Below are 21634 nucleotides of genomic sequence, written 5' to 3'. Positions count from 1 at the left end.
ATGGTTGTTTTGATTTCTATAAAAGAATGTATATTGTTGTGAAAGTAGGGAGTATAATGGATGACTTGCTGAATCAGATTCGAAGAATGTAACATATTAATTGTGAATTTATATATCTCTCGGGTATTACCTACCCGTTAAAAAAAATTCACAATTAATATTTTGTACAAAAAAATTTTATTATAGTCTTTATAGAAATATATATGTGTATATTTCTTCAGATGTAATATAGATTTAATGAGTTAATATTAAATTAAACTTATTTGATTTATGGTTAAGGCTAGGATAGATAATTTCTACATTTTAGAAATTACATAATCGCCGTAGAATGTTTCCCCAATGAAGTTATGAATCAACACTTAATCGTTGTGGTATTCCTTGGTATCTACATGGCGTATGACGTCGATGCTCGTGGGACAGATTGTGAAGTTGAGGTTTGCGATGCAGTTGTTGTTGGTGGTGGTAATGGTACTGTTGATGTTGTTGATGGTGGTACTGGTTATGCTGCTGGTGCTGCTGCTGGTGTTTGTAACCTTTGCACCATATTCTCCAAAGCAACTACCCGAGCGCGAAGCTCGTTGACTTCTTCTATTACACCGGGGTGATTGTCGGTTCGGACGAGCGGATAAATAAGATCTAGAATTTGGTGTAGTATATAATCATGACGAGATACTCTGGAAATGAGAGAGAAAATGGTGTTTCGGACAGGTTCGCCAGTAAGTGCTTCAGGTTCATTGCCAAGAGGGCAATGTGGTGGATGAAAGGGATCACCTTCTTCTTGTCTCTAATGGTTAAGTAGATTACGAACCCATCCCCAATTCATCCAGAATAGATAATGGCTAATTGGTTGATCCATTCCGGTCACGCTGCTTTCGGAGCTCATGTGGAAATCCATATCAGCATAGCTGTCGGAATCCGAGGAACTCAAACTGGTTGAGGGATCCATCTTGTATGATCAGGGAAAGAATTTTTTTGTATGAAATAGATTGTAGAATTTAGATTTGGTATTCTTCAATACATAATTTACATATGTATATATAATACCAAAATCCCATAAATCACGGAGGAGTCTTTGAAAGATGTCAGTCAAAGTTCACAGTAACAGATATGCTAAGATAAGAATTCGTCTATACACTATTATGCAATAAATGTAAGAAAACTCGTCTAGACTTAAGAATGATAAGCAGGTAATTTCCTAAGGGTGGTAAGTAGATGATTTCAGACTAAAAATGATAAGAAAAACTTTTGACATGCAGACACGGTCGAAGTCCAGACTCACTAATGCATCTTAACAACTATCAGTTAGACACACTAATGCAAGACCTGGTTCGCTAAGACCACCGCTCTGATACCAACTGAAAGGACCCGTTCATATACATTATAAACGATTCACAATAGTTGATTACATCGCGAGGTATTTGACCTCTATATGATACGTTTTACAAACATTGCATTCGTTTTTAAAAGACAAACTTTCTTTACATCAAAAATTGACGGCATGCATACCATTTCATATTACATCCAACTATAATTGACTTAATATTAATCTTGATAAACTCAACGACTCGAATGCAACGTCTTTCAAAGTATGTCATGAATGACTCCAAGTAATATCCTTAAAATGAGCTAATGCACAGCGGAAGATTTCTTTAATACCTGAGAATAAACATGCTTTAAAGTGTCAACCAAAAGGTTGGTGAGTTCATTAGTTTATCATAATCAATCATTTCTGTAATAGTAATAGACCACAAGATTTCAGTTTCTATAAATATCCGGTACACTCGCGAGTGTATAAAAGTATTCTATAAGTTGTAGGCACCCGGTAACAAGCCTTAACGTTCATGTTTTACCCTCTGAAGTACACCAGATTAGGTGTGTTTAAAATAACCTCGAAGTACTAAAGCATCCCATAGTCAGGATGGGGTTTGTCAGGCCCAATAGATCTATCTTTAGGATTCGCGCCTACCGTACATAGACAAGTAGTATAATGTTACCAAGCTAAGGGTATATTTCTGGTTTAAACCCACATAGAATTAGTTTTAGTACTTGTGCCTATTTCGTAAAACATTTATAAAACATCGCATGTATTCTCAGCCCAAAAATATATATTGCAAAAGCAATTAAAAAGGGAGCAAATGAAACTCACCATACTGTATTTCGTAGTAAAAATACATATAACGTCATTTAACAAGTGCAAGGTTGGCCTCGGATTCACGAACCTATATTAATTATATATATTTATATGTTGGTCAATATTTGTCTAACAATTTTTGGTCAAGTCATAGTGTAACACAATCCTAATGCTCGAGACTAATATGCAAAAGTCAACAAAAGTCAACTTAACCCAAAATTACTTCTAAAATTTATACGTGTTTATTATATAACTTAACTATAGTCATTTTATATATTTAAATATATTTATTAGATTTTATAATAATAAAAGTCATTTATTAATAAAAATTTATATTAACGTTTATATATGATAAAATATACTTTTATATATCTTAAGTAGTAAAATTTATAAAGTTCACTTAATATCGTAAAACTATAGTGGTAAGTATTATTAATGTAATTATATTACGCGTGGTGAAAAATATCTTTGTATCCCCTATTTATTTGATAAAATAATATTGATCATAATAATAATAAGTAAAAGTTGTATTATTTTGTAATAATAATTATTATTATTCTATAAAAAAATAACAATATTTATATTTACTAAAAATGTTATTATGATAAAATGATAATACTAACATAATAGTAATAATGATATTTTATAATAACAATGATATTTCTATTAAAATAATAACGACGATAGTAATAATAATCATTTTAACAATAATACTAAAATTCAGTTGACTATAACTTCTAATCCGTTCATCGAAACCATTCGATATCTAAATGAAAAGTTCTTAATTTTTCGCTAGCTTTCCAATGACATGCATATCATATACCCTATCTCAGTAGCATATGTATCTAATTCGGGATTCAACAAACCTATCTAAGGACAATATCGAATGTACAAGCATGCATAATCCTATATACTTGAGCACTAGTCAGGGATACACTATTGAAATATAAAAGTTAAGTTATGAGTGCTCACGTATTAATATTGAGATTCAATATTGCAGGAAAGTACGTAGACGAAACGAAAATGATAAACGTTAGGTTGACCTCACGAGCAATACCCTCGATCAATACCCATAACCTCCATAGCTATAACCCATAATTTCCTTAGCTCTATCTCGTTTGAAAACTTATTTTAAAATCGTCTGAATATAACTCCGTCGTAGTATTTTATGTATACTAATAATATCTTGAAATAATACAAAGAAAATATATATGTGTAATTCGATTGAGAGAGTTTAGAGAAATATATTTTCAAGTTTCTATGAAATAATAAAACCTATTGAATTCTATTTATAATAGATTTTTGAATTATTAAAGTGAATTATTAAAGTATGAATTATTAAAGTGAATTATTAAAGTATGAATTATTAAAGTATGAATTATTAAAGCGAATTATTAAAGTATGAATTATTAAAGTGAATTATTAAAGTATGAATTATTAAATTAAATTATTAAAGTATGAATTATTAAAGTGAATTATTAAAGTATGAATTATTAAAGTTAAAGTAAAGTAAAAGTAAAGTAAAGGTAAAGTTAAAGTTTAGTAAAAGTATAAAACTATGTACGTATAATACGCGTATAAATATATATAATATTAATTTAAATAGTTATATATATTTGATAAAATAAAATATAAATATCGTTATTTTATCATACTAGTTAAGTAATGAGTGGTCAAAAAGAATAGATTTCTTAAATCACAGTGGACCTCATAACATAGGCCCGTAATCATATCATAATGTATCTGATAATTCAATCATTTGATATTATCTCTTAATTCTGTCAATAAATATATCGAAACAAATACGTTCATGTAAAGTATCATATATCTAATACTTTGTTAATGTTTTCAGTTAATATTATATATTATATATACATATCTATATACACATAATTGTTCGTGAATCGTCGAACACGGTCAAAGGATAATTGATTACATGAATGTAGTTCCAAACTTTTTGAGATTCAACATTACAAATTCTACTTATCGTGTCGGAAACATATAAAGGTTAAGTTTAAATTTGGTCAGAAATTTTCGGGTCGTCACATTATCCCTTCCTGAAGGCAGTGATGATTTCGTTGTGTATTGCGATGCCTCAAAAAGTGGTTTTGGTTGCGTATCGATGCAAAGATCGGAGGTTATTGCTTATGCTTCTCGTCAACTGAAGATTCACGAGTGGAACTACACTACTCACTATCTCGAACTTGGAGCCGTTGTTTTTGCATTAAAACTGTGGAGACACTACCTTTATGGAACAAAGAGCACTATTTTCACCGATCATAAAAGCCTCCAACACATCTTTGATCAGAAGCAACTGAATATGAGACAGCTTCGATGGATCGAGACGCTGAACGACTATGATTGTGAACTTTGTTATCACCCTGGCAAGGCCAATGTTGTAGCTAACGCTTTGAGCCACAAGGAGAGGATGGCACCTCTTCGTGTTCAGGCACTGAACATCACCATTCATTCAAACCTCAATAGCCAGATCTGAGCAGCCCAAGATGAGGCTCTCAAAGAGGAGAATATATCTCATGAATACTTGAACATTCTCATTTCTCGATTTGAGGTTAAGGAGATTGGACTCCGATGCTATGCCAGAAGAATTTGGGTACCTCGTTATGGGGATCTATGGAACCTTATACTTGATGAAGCCCACAAGTCGAGATATTCGATTCATCTCGGAGCGGGCAAAATGTACCACGATCTTAAGGAACAGTACTGGTGGCCTAATCTTAAGAAGGACGTTGCAACTTATGTTGGTAAGTGTTCAACTTACTCGAAAGTTAAGGCCGAACATCAGAGGCCTTCTGGATTACTTCAACAACCGAAAATCCCACAATGAAAGTGGGAAAGGATAACAATGGATTTCATTACCAAGCTACCAAGGACGGTGGGCGGATATGATACCATCTAGGTTATCGTTGACCGCCTTACCAAATCTGCACACTTCCTAGCTATGAAGGAAACAGATACGACGGAGAGACTTGCTCAACTGTACATCAAAGAGGTTGTATCTTGTCATGGTGTACCCTTATCAATCATCTCAGATCGTGATCCCCGTTTTGCTTCTAGATTTTGGCGTTCCTTACAAGAAGCCTTGGGAACTCGTCTCGACATGAGTACTGCATATCACCCACACACCGACGGGCAAAGCGAACGCACGATTCAGACTTCGGAAGACATGTTGCGTGCGTGTGTCATTGATTTTGAAAAGGCCTGGGAAAGGCATTTCCCGCTACCTGAATTCTCTTATAACAACATTTATCACTCGAGTATTAATGCCGCACCTTTTGAAGCGTTGTATGGCCGCAAGTGCTGACCTCCTATTTGTTGGGCCGAAGTAGGCGAAAAGCAAATCACTGGACATGAGGTAGTCCATGAAACAACGGAGAAGATTGTTCAGATTCAAGTGAGACTTAAGACGGCCCATGATCGTCAAAAGAGCTATGCTGACCTTAAATGTAAGGACTTTGAATTCAACGTGGGTGATTGTGTAATGTTGAAGGTTGCACCTTGGAAAGGTGTAATCCGTTTTGGAAAACGTGGAAAGTTAAACCCACGATACATTGGTCCTTTTGAAATCTTGGAACGTGTTGGACCCGTTGCTTACCGTTTGGATTTTCCAACTCAATTGAGCTCAGTTCATCCTACCTTCCACGTATCAAATTTGAAGAAGTGTCTTGCTGCACCAAAACTTGTCATACCACTGGAAGAACTTACAATTGATGACAAACTCCACTTCGTGGAAGAGCCTGTTGAAATTATGGACCGCGAGGTCAAAACTTTGAAACGCCACAAGATTCCGATCGTCCGAGTACGATGGAATGCCAAACGAGGACCTGAGTTTACCTGGGAGCGAGAGGATCAAATGATGCAGAAGTATCCTCACCTTTTCCTAACTCCTCCATCTACCTCAGCTTAAAATTTCGGGACGAAATTTTCTTTAACAGGTGGGTAATGTAACAACCCGGAATTTTCCAACGTTTAATTATTAATATTTATTATTAATACTTTTGCTTTAATAAATGTATTTTTGTACATTTATTTGTTACCGTATTTAACTTTCCATGGCCCGACTTGTCTTTGTGACACGCGTACTTTTCACGAATAATATTTTTGAATATTATTTACATTCATGATTATTTATTATTAATCATTTTTAATTAACTAAGGTTAGTAGTTAATTACTTGGGCTTTAATTATTTAAATTGCATACTTACTTGTACTTGGGCTTGGACTTTTATTTCATGGACTAGTAAGCCCACTCTACACATTTAATGGACTTGTAAGCCCATGTATTATGTTAGTATTACATTAAGGTTAAGCATGGTTTATTAAGCTAATTAGGAGACCAAGTTGTCTCAAGCATGCAAGGGTTCTTTTAACTTATTACTCATTCTTGCTCACACCTTATTCCAACACTTGAAAGCAAGCTTTGACTTCCCCTTCTTGGCCAAAGAAACCGTCCACTTACAAGCACTAGGAGGGTATCATTTTCAATTTATTTTGTTACATACTTACTTGTGTTCTTTCACTTTTACACACACATACATACAACACTTCTTTTTTCTCTCTTTTTCTCTCAAAATATTGTAAGTAATAAACCTTGTTCTCCTTCCTTTTTCTTCCATAAAACCGATTATAATCATCATCATTTGATACTTGTTTGTTGTTGTTGTTTGTTGTTTGTTGTTAAAAGATCAAGTTATCTAGCTTGTTTCTTCATACAATCTTGTTACTTTCATCCTTGTTTGATGAAGAACCAAGTTATCTAGCTTGTTAGTTTATGGTTCTACATTTAAATGTTTTCAAGATCTAAAGTTCATAAACTTGATGATCTTCTTTATGTTTATGTTTTGTAGACTTGAATTCTTAAGATCTAAACTTTGGTTTGAATCTTCTCAAGTATGAAGCAAATATGAACATAATACTTGTAGCTTTAATTTATTTCTTCATTTCATTTATTTAAAGTTATAGTGTTGTTAATTTGGTCAAGTATTACTAGTTAATCTTGATCTCATATTTCTTGAAACTACTTTGTAAGTTAAAGAACATGTAAGTAAAACTTTTAATTATAACTTTGTACACTTATGATAGATCTAGACTTTTGTGTCTAGGATCTTCAAGATCTAACTAAGAACTATGTTCTACAAACTTAAGATCTTGATTATATAAGTTTACTTTCAAGTTTGTAGCTTAATATTACTTTTATAACTCTTGTATGTGTTGGATCTAAGATCTTGATGTAACTTTGGTTCATCAAACTACTTACAACACTTAAATGAGTTGTGCTACTTATCTTAGACTCAAACTAGTGTTATGATGGTCAAACCTTGGTTAATATGATGCAAACCCATCAACGAGTTGTACACTTGAAGCTATACGCATCAAGGATGAGAACCGGGATGAGCATCAAACACCAAGAACCCATCGGAACACCTTTCTTACTATTTTCTAGAACTGATTAGACTACCTGGGCTACCGTAAAGTTTATTTTCCGTTAGTTCGTTTTGAGTAGATGATTTTCCATTTAGACCTCGTCTTAATCCGAGTTACGGTTTAGGATCTATGGCCTCTCGAAAGTCACTACACCCTGTTAATGTTGTGTTGAAATTTTTGACCTACTCGCACTTAAACTGTCACCACGGCCAAACGAAGACGAGTTTGGTTCTGTAAATTGGTCAGTACCTAGGGAACTCATATACGGAGCCATGGCCACTGGTCTCACCTCATTTCAGTTTGTATAGTGGTCGTGGCGACTGAACGAAGTAAGCCTTTGTTTTAAACCCTAGTCTTGACATAAAACTTACTTTACACTTTTAGTTTAATGATGAATGATGATGATACTTAAGACCTAATTTACATACTTTTAAACCTTTGGGAACGTTTTACTGACTTAGTAACTTTTGACTTAGGTTGAGGACCTTCCGGACCAAACCACTTGCTTACTATTCCCGCGTATCGACTTTTACTACTTTATCACTGTGAGTTATACCATCCCTTTTTACTTTAACTATTTTGGGCACTGAGAATACATGCGCATTTTACGTTTTACATACTAGGCACGAGTACTTAAACTTATTATATGTGTGGGTTATACAACGGCATAAACTTTCCCTTTAGCTCGGTAACGTTTAGTCATTAATTTTTGAACCGGTGAACGCGAATCTTAGATATGGATCCATAGGGTTTGACATTCCCACTCGGGCTAGTCGCGCTAGCATTTAACGGGTGTTTAATACTTCGTAAACATACGCACTTGCAAGTGTACTTTTAGGGGGTTATAAACGTTAAGTTAGTTACCAAGTGCCCACGGTTAAACATATACTTTTCATACTGTTTTGAAACACTGTTGAAGCACTGAAATCTCGTAGCCTACCTTACATTACTGTTATACTTAAACTATAGCTCACCAACCTTTGTGTTGACATTTTTAAGCATATTTTTCTCAGGTTCTTAAGGTTTGCATGCTCCCGCTATTGTACTAATCATGCCTTGTAGACTTCCGCTGCCTTTGATAGAGATGTCACCGCATGAAACATTTTATCTTGCATTCAAACTTTATTATTTTTGAAACGATGTATTTGTAACGACCTATGGGTCACGTACTATTATTTTTCTTGCTATTCGTTGAAGCATACTTTCGGATGTTAAACATTTGACGTTGGTTAAAACGTCACCTTTTATCATGAATGCAAACTCTTTTTGAAACAGCATATAGTATTTGACCTTGTAATGATCCTGTTGTTGATGATTCGTACACGATGGTTTTGTACGGGGCATCACACGGTTACCAGGTGTTCAATCCATATGAATGATTTTTGTCTCTATGCATGGGACGTATATTTATGAGAAATGAAAATCTTGTGGTCTATTAAAATGATGGAAATGATTATTTATGTTAAATTAATGAACTCACCAACCTTTTGGTTGAAACTTTAAAGCATGTTTATTCTCAGGTATTAAAGAAATCTTCCACTGTGCATTTGCTCATTTTAGAGATATTACTTGGAGTCATTTATGACATATTTCAAAAGACGTTGCATTCGAGTCGTTGAGTTCATCAAGAATATTATTAAGTCGTTTATAGTTTGGATATATTATGAGATAGCATGCATGCCTGTCAACTTTCAATGTAAAGGAAGTTTGTCTTTTAAAAAAGAATGCAATGTTTGTAAAATGTATCATATAGAGGTCAAATACCTCGCGATGGAATCAACTGTTGTGAATCGTTTATAATCGGTATGGACTTCGTCCAGATGGATTAGGACGGGTCTTTAGAGTTGGTATCAGAGCGGTGGTCTTAGCGAACCAGGTCTGCATTAGTGTGTCGAACTAATAAGTCGTTAGGATGCATTAGTGAGTCTGGACTTAGACCGTGTCTGCATGTCAAAAGTTTTGCTTATCATTTCTAGTCAGAACTCATCTGCTTCTCATTCTTAGTCTAGACACATCATACTGCAATGATTTCATGAATAATGTATAGACAAAATTCATATCTTAGCGTATCTGCTAATTCATATCTTAGCGTATCTGATAATTCATATCTTAGCGTATCTGCTACTGTAGACTTTGCCTGACAGCTTCCGTAGATTCCTCCGTAACTTGTGGGATTTTAGTATTATATATGCGTATGTAAATTATGTATTGCAGGGTACTAATCTACATCCTATAATCTAATTCTTATCGAAAATCCTTCATCTGATCGTACGAGATGAATCCCTCAACCAGTTCGAGTCCCTCATATTTTGATAGCTATTCCGATAGTTATTCCGATAGCTATTCCGACATGGATGTCCACCTAAGCTCCAAAAGCAGTGTCACCAGAATGAATCAATCAATTCATCTGATGGGTTCGTAGTCTACTTCATCATTACAGACAAGAAGAAGGTGATCCTTTCCATCAACCGAATTCAACTCTTAGCGAAGAACCTGAAGCACTTACCGGTGAACCAGTCTGAAATATCATTTTCACCCTCATCTCTCGAACATCTTGTCATGATTACATAATATCTCAGATTCTAAACCTTATTCATTCGCTCGTTCCAACCGACAATCATCCCGGAATAATAGAAGAAGTTAGCGAACTTCGCGCTCAAGTAAACAATTTGGAGAATATGGTGCAAAATTTACCAACTTCAGCAACATCATCAGCACCAACAGTACCATCAGTAATATCACCAGTACCACAAACAACCTAAGTTTCAACACCACATGCCTTAACATCTCATTCTGTACCTCGAGTATAATTATCGTTCTACGAATCTTTCTACATCAATTATCTTCATTCTACATGACGATTATATAATTTCTAATGTTTTAGAGATTATGCGTTCTAGTTCTAATGATAATCAAATGATATTAATATCATATTAACTCATTAAATCCACGATTATATCTGAAGAAAATATATATGTATATATGTTTTCATAAAGATTGTAATCAAAAATTCTTTTGTACAAACTGTTAATGGTAAGAATATTTTAACGGGTAGGTAATACCCTAGAAATATTTAGATTTCACATTAATAAGTTACACTGTACATTCTTCCAATCTGATTCAACAATCATTTACTATCCTACTTACATCTACAAATATACGAATCTGTTAACCGCAGAATAACCATTTTCATTCAATTTCATGTTTGGATTTTGACCTATCAGAATCCAACAAGTGGCATATTGAAGAACACATTTGACGAAATAAAAATTTGATAGAAACAAACAAATTAACTATGAAAAATTTTGTTAAGAATCCACGCTAACTGATTCCTGCTAACTGTTCCTAGCTAACTGATTACATTTTATTTATCGCAATTTTATTTATCGTCATTTAATTTCTGTTATTTTTTTTACGCACTTTAAATATCGGGACACGTATACAAGGTTTTGACATATCATATCGACGCATCTATATATATTATTTGGAATAACCATAGACACTCTATATGCAGTAATGCTGGAGTGAGCTATACAGGGTTGAGGTTGATTCTACAATAATATATATACTTTGAGTTGTGATCTAGTCTGAGACATGTACACGGGTCACGACACATATTAATTAATTCGAATATTATATATTGCTAACTGTGGACCATCGACCGTGGACTACCAACATTGGACAATTAAAATGAATTAAAATATTGATTATAACATATGAAATTAAACAATTCTTCAAGTTTGCCACTTGAGTTCATCTTAAACCTCGTTTGTATCTTGACGATTACAATCTGCGTTCAAACCTTTCATGATTCTTGAAAAACACTTCAATCGATAGGATGAACCAACCGCACTTCATCTACAAGAGAAAAGATTTGTGCATATAGTTATGCACCTGAAAACACTCGGAACCCGAGTAAACGTATACCACGTATATGTGCTAGCTCCTTTGGCATTGTTATTTCCGAAAATAACAATGCAATTTCTTTTCAAATTAGCCAATTTTATCACAGCTTCAGCAAAACAATTTCGACTTTTCATTCGAATAAACTCTATTATAACTTTGATATATAAATTTGCATTTCATCATCGTTACCGGATAACCGTTTATATTTCACCACATTGACAGTAAACTTACCAACAACTTTATTGATCTTTGACTTTCTGAAAAATCAATATATTCATTGAAACCCTATCATATACTCATCCGCATCTTGTAACGAGAACTGTCATACCAATTACCGGGAATCAGCAAATCTGTATTGTGAGTCTCACAACGTTTCCACATTAACAGTTATATGTATCCATATAATATTTATCTCTTAGAACTATGATCTTCCATTCTAAAATTTTGAAAAGCACCCAGTCTGCGAATTAATACTCTGAATTTTGAAAAGTTAAATGAAGCAACCAAAAACTGTAATTGACCTCAACAGCTAAAAGTTGATGATAAAGAATTGTATGTTGGCAAAGCTCAGAAAAAGTTTGAAACTGAAAAACTGATTGAGCAAACTACGAAGGAGTCTCTGAACAAATCACAAGGACTAAACTTGTACATTAAGAATTCTGATGATACTATTTTTGACGAAATCTTTAGCGAATACCTTGCTTCTGATTCCAAACTCTTGCGGACAAATTTTTCTTCACCATTCTTCGATATTAGAAATTCCAAGATATCATCGTATCTTTCATTATAAATATCCTCCATATATCTGAAGATATTTTCATAACTATTCTTATCTGAAATCAATAATCTCTTCGTGCTAGCAGTGTTACATCATATAGAAACTGTTAGTTTCTATATTCTGTAAACTTTCGAGCTTAAAATATGAATGTTATTGAAGTAATGTTGGGAACTGATGCATGAGTTAGTATAATATAATGACACTTGATCAACGTGATTATATTACAGTAAGTCATGATGGGTTTCTAAATGGAACATGATGATTCACAGATTATAACGTTAACATGTGTCATGTTACATAACTCTTTCATTCTGCTTAACATCTGAACATATCAAGAAAGTATATTCTTGATAGTTCCATTCTCAGTGATTTTGGTAATTTAACAAACCAATATCGTGCTATTACAATTTCTTTCTTAGAACATTAGCCATGTTCATTCGAAACTACATACCACGAATTCTGGACCATTACTTGATGTGTTTAACGGATAGAAGAGAAAACAGAGCATAAAGCTTCGAAGTGTAAATGGGGGTATAAATCGCAGCAAATAGGAGAAAGCATTAACTGTGGATGACAATGATTATAGGAAACAGAATCAGGGACATCGAAATATAAATGAAGATATAAAACCCAACAATAACGCCGAAATTACAAACCGTGGATATTAATACGAATAACAATATAAAGACACGGTATAATTAAGAATAGTATCATCGAAGGTAATAATAGAAGTAAACCGATTTTCCTGGTGGAAGATTTAAAAGAAGAATGACAGAAATGATAATTTGAAAAATATCAAGGATTAGAACGGGATTAAGCATTTTCATAATCTTTTGGATGTATGAACTAAGAAAGAAAGTATAGGAATGATGAGAATAATGGAACGGAAGAGTTTAATTTATAAAGGAAAATCAGACGTAACAATCGAGGCAGATCACCGTATTTAATTATAGAGATCTTAATTCCCTTATTCAATGAAGAATCAAATCTTTTAGATTTCGAATATTTTCTTTAAATCCCTTGAATTCCGGAATTCAACCAAGACAACGTCAAAAGTAAAGACGCACCTTATTTTACTAAATTTAACCCTGGCTCTGTCAAAAGTTAAGACGAATCTTTACTTTTCCAATTTCAATCTTTTGCGATAGCTTCACTCATACGCTTCAAGTAACCGAGTCGTTTGATCTATATTACTCGGTAATGATAAAACTCTATTTATCACTCATATTCGTCAAGAAAAAAATTTTATTGTTAACCATGACGACCTCACTCAAATTTCGGGAAGAAATTTCTTTAACGGGTAGGTACTGTGACGACCCGGGAATTTCCGACTAAATTTAAACTTAATCTTTATATGATTTTGATACAATAAGCAATGTATGTAATGTTGAGTCTAGAAAATTTTAGAAACGATGTTCATATATTCAATTGACCTTCGACTGCTCCCAACGATTCACGAACAATTAATTATAAATAGATATGTGTGTATGTATATATAAATAATAATTCGAAATATAATTTGAAGTATTATATGTTGTTGTTATTAAAAATTAATATAAATAAAGATAGGATATTATAATAATTATTATTTAAAATATTTCTCTATATATATAAATAAAGTATATTAAAAATAAATATTAAATGCTTATAATACTCTTTTGATGTTCCGATTGACGTTTGATATTCCGATTGATGTTAAGAAAGTTAAATTCGAACTTATGTAATTTTAAAATAAAAGGTGATCCAAAAATGAGTTATATAAGTTATAGGCTTATCAAAAGTATATTTAGGATCTAAATATTTAATTTTAACACTTTTTATATTTCACTCATAAATGAGAGGGACAGTTGATGTAATTTTTATTTATCAAATTAATGATTGAATTTTATACCATAATGACCAAAATAAATAAATATTGTTAATTTAAAAATATGATCTTTTTCTGAAGACTTTTATCCGCTACTGAGTATCCACGGAACACGAAATATCACTCTGTATTAATCATGTCGACATAAGAACAGTTATATAATCACGTGAAATAAATTATTAAGGTGATTACTGTGCTTCCTTATTTCTTTCCACAATTTAAATGATATATATAATTATACATACATCCGTGATTTCATTCACCATTCCACTCAATCTCCTTTATCTTTTTTACTACCTAACATTCACAATATTATTATTTTTCTTTTTAGCTGTTGCTTTCCCATTTCATCAAACACCACCTTGGTGAATTAGTAAATTGCGGCCAAACAAAACAACCAAGGGTCACATTTTTGTTGTTGATCGCCACCATTTCAATCATCACCTTCGTCACCCTCACTTCTACCACCGAGAGAACCATGATCCGCCATCACCTTAACAATCACCCGACAAGCCTACAATACCACCATCAAACGGGTAAGTGTCATACGATTGAAACCCACTTCTACCAAGACCACCATGGTCGATAACAACGAAACCTAATCAACCTCCATCACCACGCTTTTACCATCAACCACCCTTCTCATCTATACCACACTACCTTTGTATTTTTTTTTCTTGTCTATACTCAACCCACCACCATTAAACACCACAACCGGAACGCCACCCTCAATACACCACATCATCACCTGCAGTCCACCATTGCTACTGCTGTCCATCACCTATGCCGTCACCACACTAAACACCACCTAATGACACTGTTCTGATTTGTTTATATTTGAAGCAAAATCATCACACAACCACAAACACTTACTGCTGTAGATTTCCTTTGTAAACGAAAACAATGATAAACTATACGGTAACAGCAAAATAGTGACGATTACGGTGATAATAAAGATGTTGACAGAGGAAGTTGACAATTCAATGATGTTGTTGATAACATGGAAATCGAGTAGTGACTGTAAGAGTTATATGTCAATGATGAACCGTTAAGTTGATAAATAGCACCTTTGAATTATATATATATATATTTTTTTTTATCCTAAACAGCGATGATAGTATTTAGGATGATGATTTACGATTATGTTTATCATGATGATACATGGAATCGTGATGAGCGATAAGGTTGTATGATGTAAGATGTTGAACGTGAAAAGAAAACGAGGTGATGGGATTATGATCATATGATGATGCCGTAAAGATGAATGTCAAGATGTATTAAACGATGATGAATAGTCGAGATTATGTAGCTGCAGTATTAAATATATATATATATATATATATATATATATATATATATATATATATATATATATATATATATATATATATATATATATATATATATATATATATATAGATATATATATATATATAGATATATATATATATATATATATATATATATATATATATATATATATATATATATATATATATATATATATATATATATATATATATATATATATATATATATATATATATATATATATATATATAGATATATATATATATTTTTGACGATCGAGTTTCATAAGGAAAAAAATGAACAGGCAATAAAAACCTTATTTGGGTTTATTAATTTCGTAAATGGACTCATAATATTGGGCTCATGAAATAGTTTGGTCCAACAACATAAACAATTAAATGATGTTAGGCCAAGTGTGATTGGGCTAGTCGGATTGGATACAGATAACAGATTATATTAAATGGGTTACGATTTAATTCAGAAAAACAGTCTTGGACTGATGGTTAAGGGTGTTAGCAAGGGAGCGAGAGGTCTCGGGTTCGAGTCCGGGCAATGGCGTATTTTGTTTTTAGGAGCTTATTTTCTTCAAAGGTTGTATTCTAAAATTATTATTATTATTATTATTATTATTATTATTATTATTATTATTATTATTGTTATTATTATTATTATTATTATTATTATTATTATTATTAAGTATTATAAATATTATTGTTATTATTATCATTATTATTACTTTTATTACAACTATATCATTATCTTTAGTAATAAAAATTATTATTATTATAGTTATTATTATTATCGGTATTATTATGATTGTTATAATTATTAATAACATTATTAGTATCTTTAATATTAAAAGTTATCATTTTCATTTTTGTTATTAGTATTATCATTATTAATAAAGTTATTATTATTAGTAAATCAACATTATCAAACTATCATTCTAACAAATAAATATTTTGTACATTAATTATACATATTACATATACTAGAATTATATCAATATTTCATATAACTAATAGGATATTCAGTGAATGCTCCGAGTAAAAGGGTCCTGGCTACCTGCTGCATATTTTGGCTATTCGAAACGTGGGCAAAATCAGAAAAGTCTATTATTTTGATAAATTATATAATTTTTATCTTTTATAACTAATAGGATATTTAGTGAATGCTCCGAGCAAAACGTTCACCACCTTTCATACGTTCACCACCTGTAACTCGATCAAGACATCTAGCCAATATTGTCGCCGTTGATTTTTCTTTAGAATCGTCATCTAGTCAACCAAGTACTCCAAATCAAATTTCCGATAATCCATTTTTTGAACCCGACCTCAAAATTGAGAATCCGGAGGATATTCAGGGACAATTCAGAGATCTTGAACCACTAATCATTCCTCCTGAACCACAAATCACTCATCCATAGATTGTCGAGGAAGAAACCATTAAATCAGAATCCTCTAGTGATTCAGATTCAACAATTTCAATCATGGAGAATCTGGAACCTCTAAGTATGGAAGACTGAATGAGAGCTAAACGCACTAGACAAGGTCATGCAATTACTCAACCAGACATTAATGCGCCAGATTATGAAATCAAAGGACAAATTCTACACATGGTAACTAATCAATGCCAATTTAGTGGTGCGCCGAAGGAAGATCCAAACGAACATCTTCGTACTTTTAATAGGATCTGTACTCTATTCAAAATAAGAGAAGTTGAGGATGAACAGATCTATCTCATGTTATTTCCCTGGACTTTAAAGGGAGAAGCCAAAGATTGGTTAGAATCGTTACCTGAAGGGGCGATTGATACATGGGATGTTTTAGTTGAAAAATTTCTTAAACAATTCTTTCCGTCATCTAAAGCGGTGAGACTTCAAGGAGAAATACTTACGTTAACACAAAAACCAAATGAAACATTATATGAGGCATGGACAAGATTTGGAAAGTTGTTAAGAGGATGTCTGCAACATGGTTTAGACACTTATCAAATAGTACAAATATTCTACCAAGGATGCGATATTACTATACGAAAAGACATCGACATAGCAGCTGGTGGTTCTATTATGAAGAAAACCGCAACTGAAGCTTACAAAATTATTGATAACACTGCTTCCCACTCACATGAGTGGCATCAAGAAAATGACATCGTTAGATCATCTAAAGCGGCTAGAGCCGATTCTAGCCATGACTTTGATTCTATTTCCACAAAGATAGATGCTTTCGAGAGACGAATGAAAAAGATGACTAAAGATATTCACACAATACGAATTAGTTGTGACACATTTGACAAAATATTGTCTCAGTATTGAACAAACAATGAAATAGAGAGAGAATATTTCATACATGAACCAAAGGCCTGGAAATAATTATCAGAATAATTATCAACCGCCAAGACCAATCTACAATCAAAATCAAAATTATAACCGAAATATTGAATACAGCAACCAACAAGGTCCTAGCAATCAACAAGTATCTAACAATACTTACAATCAGCAAAGACCTATTTTTCAAAATAAACCACCACAAACCGATGATAAAAAGCCAAATTTAGAAGATATGATGTCGAAGCTAGTTGAATCTCAAACTCAGTTTTTCACATCTCAGAAACAAACCAATGAACAAAATGCTCAAGCATTTAGAAATCAACAAGCTTCAATCCAAAATCTGGAATAAGAAGTGAGCAACCTAGCAAGGTTGATAGGTGAAAGAAAACCGAGGAGTCTACCTATTGATACAAATGCTAACCCCCGGAATGAAACAGCTAAAGCCATTACCACAAGAAGTGGTATTACACTTAAACCACCAGAAATACCTGTAAATTCTGATGACTCTATTCCTACTACACAAGAAACACAATCTAATCAAGATAAGGAAACAGAACCGGTAGTTGAAAAGGTTAATGAAGATAACACAGTTAAAGCTAAACCTTATGTTAAACCATACCAACCACCGCTTCCTTACCCAAGTAAAATGAGAAAAGAAAGACTTGAAGCCGAGCAATCCAAATTCTTGGATATGTTTAAACAAATAAATGTCAATCTTTCTTTCATTGATGTGATTTCAGGAATGCCTAGGTATGCCAAATTCTTGAAAGATCTAATCACAAATAGAAAGAAAATGGAAGAACTCTCGGCTGTTACAATGAATGCTAATTGTTCTGCAGTGCTGTTGAATAAGATATCAAAAAAACTCTCTGATCCAGGAAGTTTCACAATTCCATGTTTTCTGGGTAGTCTTAGTTCAATAGAAGCATTGGAAGACTTAGGTGCTAGTATAAATTTAATGTCGTATTCACTATACGCTAAACTAGACCTCAGAGAATTGAAACCAACACGAATAAGCATACAACTAGCCAATTGATCAGTAAAATATCCTAGAGGGATAATGGAGAACATGCTAGTTAAAGTTGGTACTTTAGTATTTCCAGTAGATTTTGTTATTCTAGACATGGAAGAAGATTCTCGAGTTCCTCTCATATTAGGAAGACCATTTTTAAACACGGCTAAAGCAATAATAGATGTGTTTGGTAAGAAACTGACCCTATGTATAGAGGACGAGCGTATTACCTTTTCTGTTGATAGAGCCATGCAACAGCCACAATCTACAGATGATACATTTTATTATATTCAAACTATAGATTCACATGCAGAATTGTTAGAAGAATTTCCAGAATTACAAGGAACAGGAGAATGTTCTTTAGGAGAAGGAACTGAACCAATTGATGAAGCTGAAATGTTAGCCGCACTCATGGCTAATGAATACGCACCAACAACAGAAGAACTTCAAATGCTAAAAGAAGAAGACAGATATCGATACAAATCATCGATAGAAGAACTACCAATATTAGAATTAAAGCCACTTCCAACCCATTTGGAATACGCTTATTTACATGGTGAATCTGAATTACCTGTAATAATATCGTCTTCTCTTACGGAAAATGAAAAATCTCAACTCATTTCTGTGCTAAAAGCTCATAAACCAGCTATTGCATGAAAGATTCATGACATTAAAGGTATAAGTCCATCGTATTGCACACATAAAATCCTTATGGAAGAAGGTCATAAAACGTATGTGCAAGCCAACGAAGACTAAATCCTAATACGCAAGATGTTGTTAAGAAAGAAATTATTAAACTGCTAGATGCAGGTTTAATTTATCCAATCTCTGATAGCCCATGGGTAAGCCCAGTTCAATGCGTACCTAAGAAAGGTGGCATGACTGTCATCACAAATGAAAAAAATGAGCTTATTCCTACTAGGACTGTAACAGGATGGCGTGTTTTTATTGATTATAGAAAATCAAATGACGCCACCAGAAAAGATCACTTTCCCTTACCTTTCATTGATCAAATGTTGGAAAGATTGGCCGGAAACAGTTACTATTGTTTTCTTGACAGTTTCTCCGGATACTTTCAAATTTCAATAGCACCCGAGGACCAAGAGAAAACCACGTTCACGTACCCTTATAGTACTTATTCTTACAAACACATGCCATTTGGACTTTGTAACACCCCTGCAACCTTTCAAAGGTGCATGATGGCGATTTTTCACGACATGATAGAAGAATGCATGGAAGTTTTCATGAACGACTTTTCAGTCTTCGGTGATACATTTGAATCATGTTTAGTCAATCTTGAACGAATGCTTATTAGTTGCGAACAATTAAATCTAGTACTTAATTGGGAGAAATGCCATTTCTGTAGTGACCCCAACTTTTCCATGTTTATATATATTAATTGAGATTGATATTTACATGATTAAATGTTTCCAACATGTTAAGCAATCAAACTTGTTAAGACTTGATTAATTGAAATATGTTTCATATAGACAATTGACCACCCAAGTTGACCGGTGATTCACGAACGTTAAAACTTGTAAAAACTATATGATGACATATATATGGATATATATATATAGTTAACATGATACTATGATAAGTAAACATATCATTAAGTATATTAACAATGAACTACATATGTAAAAACAAGACTACTAACTTAATGATTTTTAAACGAGACATATATGTAACGATTATCGTTGTAAAGACATTTAATGTATATATATCATATTAAGATATATTCATACATGATAATATCATGATAATATAATAATTTAAAATCTCATTTGATATTATAAACATTGGGTTAACAACATTTAACAAGATCGTTAACCTAAAGGTTTCAAAACAACACTTACATGTAACGACTAACGATGACTTAACGACTCAGTTAAAATGTATATACATGTAGTGTTTTAATATGTATTTATACACTTTTGAAAGACTTCAATACACTTATCAAAATACTTCTACTTAATAAAAATGCTTACAATTACATCCTCGTTCAGTTTCATCAACAATTCTACTCGTATGCACCCGTATTCGTACTCGTACAATACACAGCTTTTAGATGTATGTACTATTGGTATATACACTCCAATGATCAGCTTTTAGCAGCCCATGTGAGTCACCTAACACATGTGGGAACCATCATTTGGCAACTAGCATGAAATATCTCATAAAATTACAAAAATATGAGTAATCATTCTTGACTTATTTACATGAAAACAAAATTACATATCCTTTATATCTAATCCATACACCAACGACCAAAAACACCTACAAACACTTTCATTCTTCAATTTTCTTCATCTAATTGATCTCTCTCAAGTTCTATCTTCAAGTTCTAAGTGTTCTTCATAAATTCTACAAGTTCTAGTTACATAAAATCAAGAATACTTTCAAGTTTGCAAGCTCACTTCCAATCTTGTAAGGTGATCATCCAACCTCAAGAAATCTTTGTTTCTTACAGTAGGTTATCATTCTAATACAAGGTAATAATCATATTCAAACTTTGGTTCAATTTCTATAACTATAACAATCTTATTTCAAGTGATGATCTTACTTGAACTTGTTTTCGTGTCATGATTCTGCTTCAAGAACTTCGAGCCATCCAAGGATCCGTTGAATCTAGATCCATTTTTCTCTTTTCCAGTAGGTTTATCCAAGGAATATAAGGTAGTAATGATCTTCATAACATCATTCGATTCATACATATAAATCTATCTTATTCGAAGGTTTAAACTTGTAATCACTAGAACATAGTTTAGTTAATTCTAAACTTGTTCGCAAACAAAAGTTAATCCTTCTAACTTGACTTTTAAAATCAACTAAACACATGTTCTATATCTATATGA

Source organism: Rutidosis leptorrhynchoides, chromosome 10 (genome assembly GCF_046630445.1).
Source record: "Rutidosis leptorrhynchoides isolate AG116_Rl617_1_P2 chromosome 10, CSIRO_AGI_Rlap_v1, whole genome shotgun sequence".
NCBI lineage: Eukaryota > Viridiplantae > Streptophyta > Magnoliopsida > Asterales > Asteraceae > Rutidosis > Rutidosis leptorrhynchoides.
The sequence above is the reverse complement of the archived record's forward strand: the minus strand, read 5'-3'. Positions refer to the sequence as shown.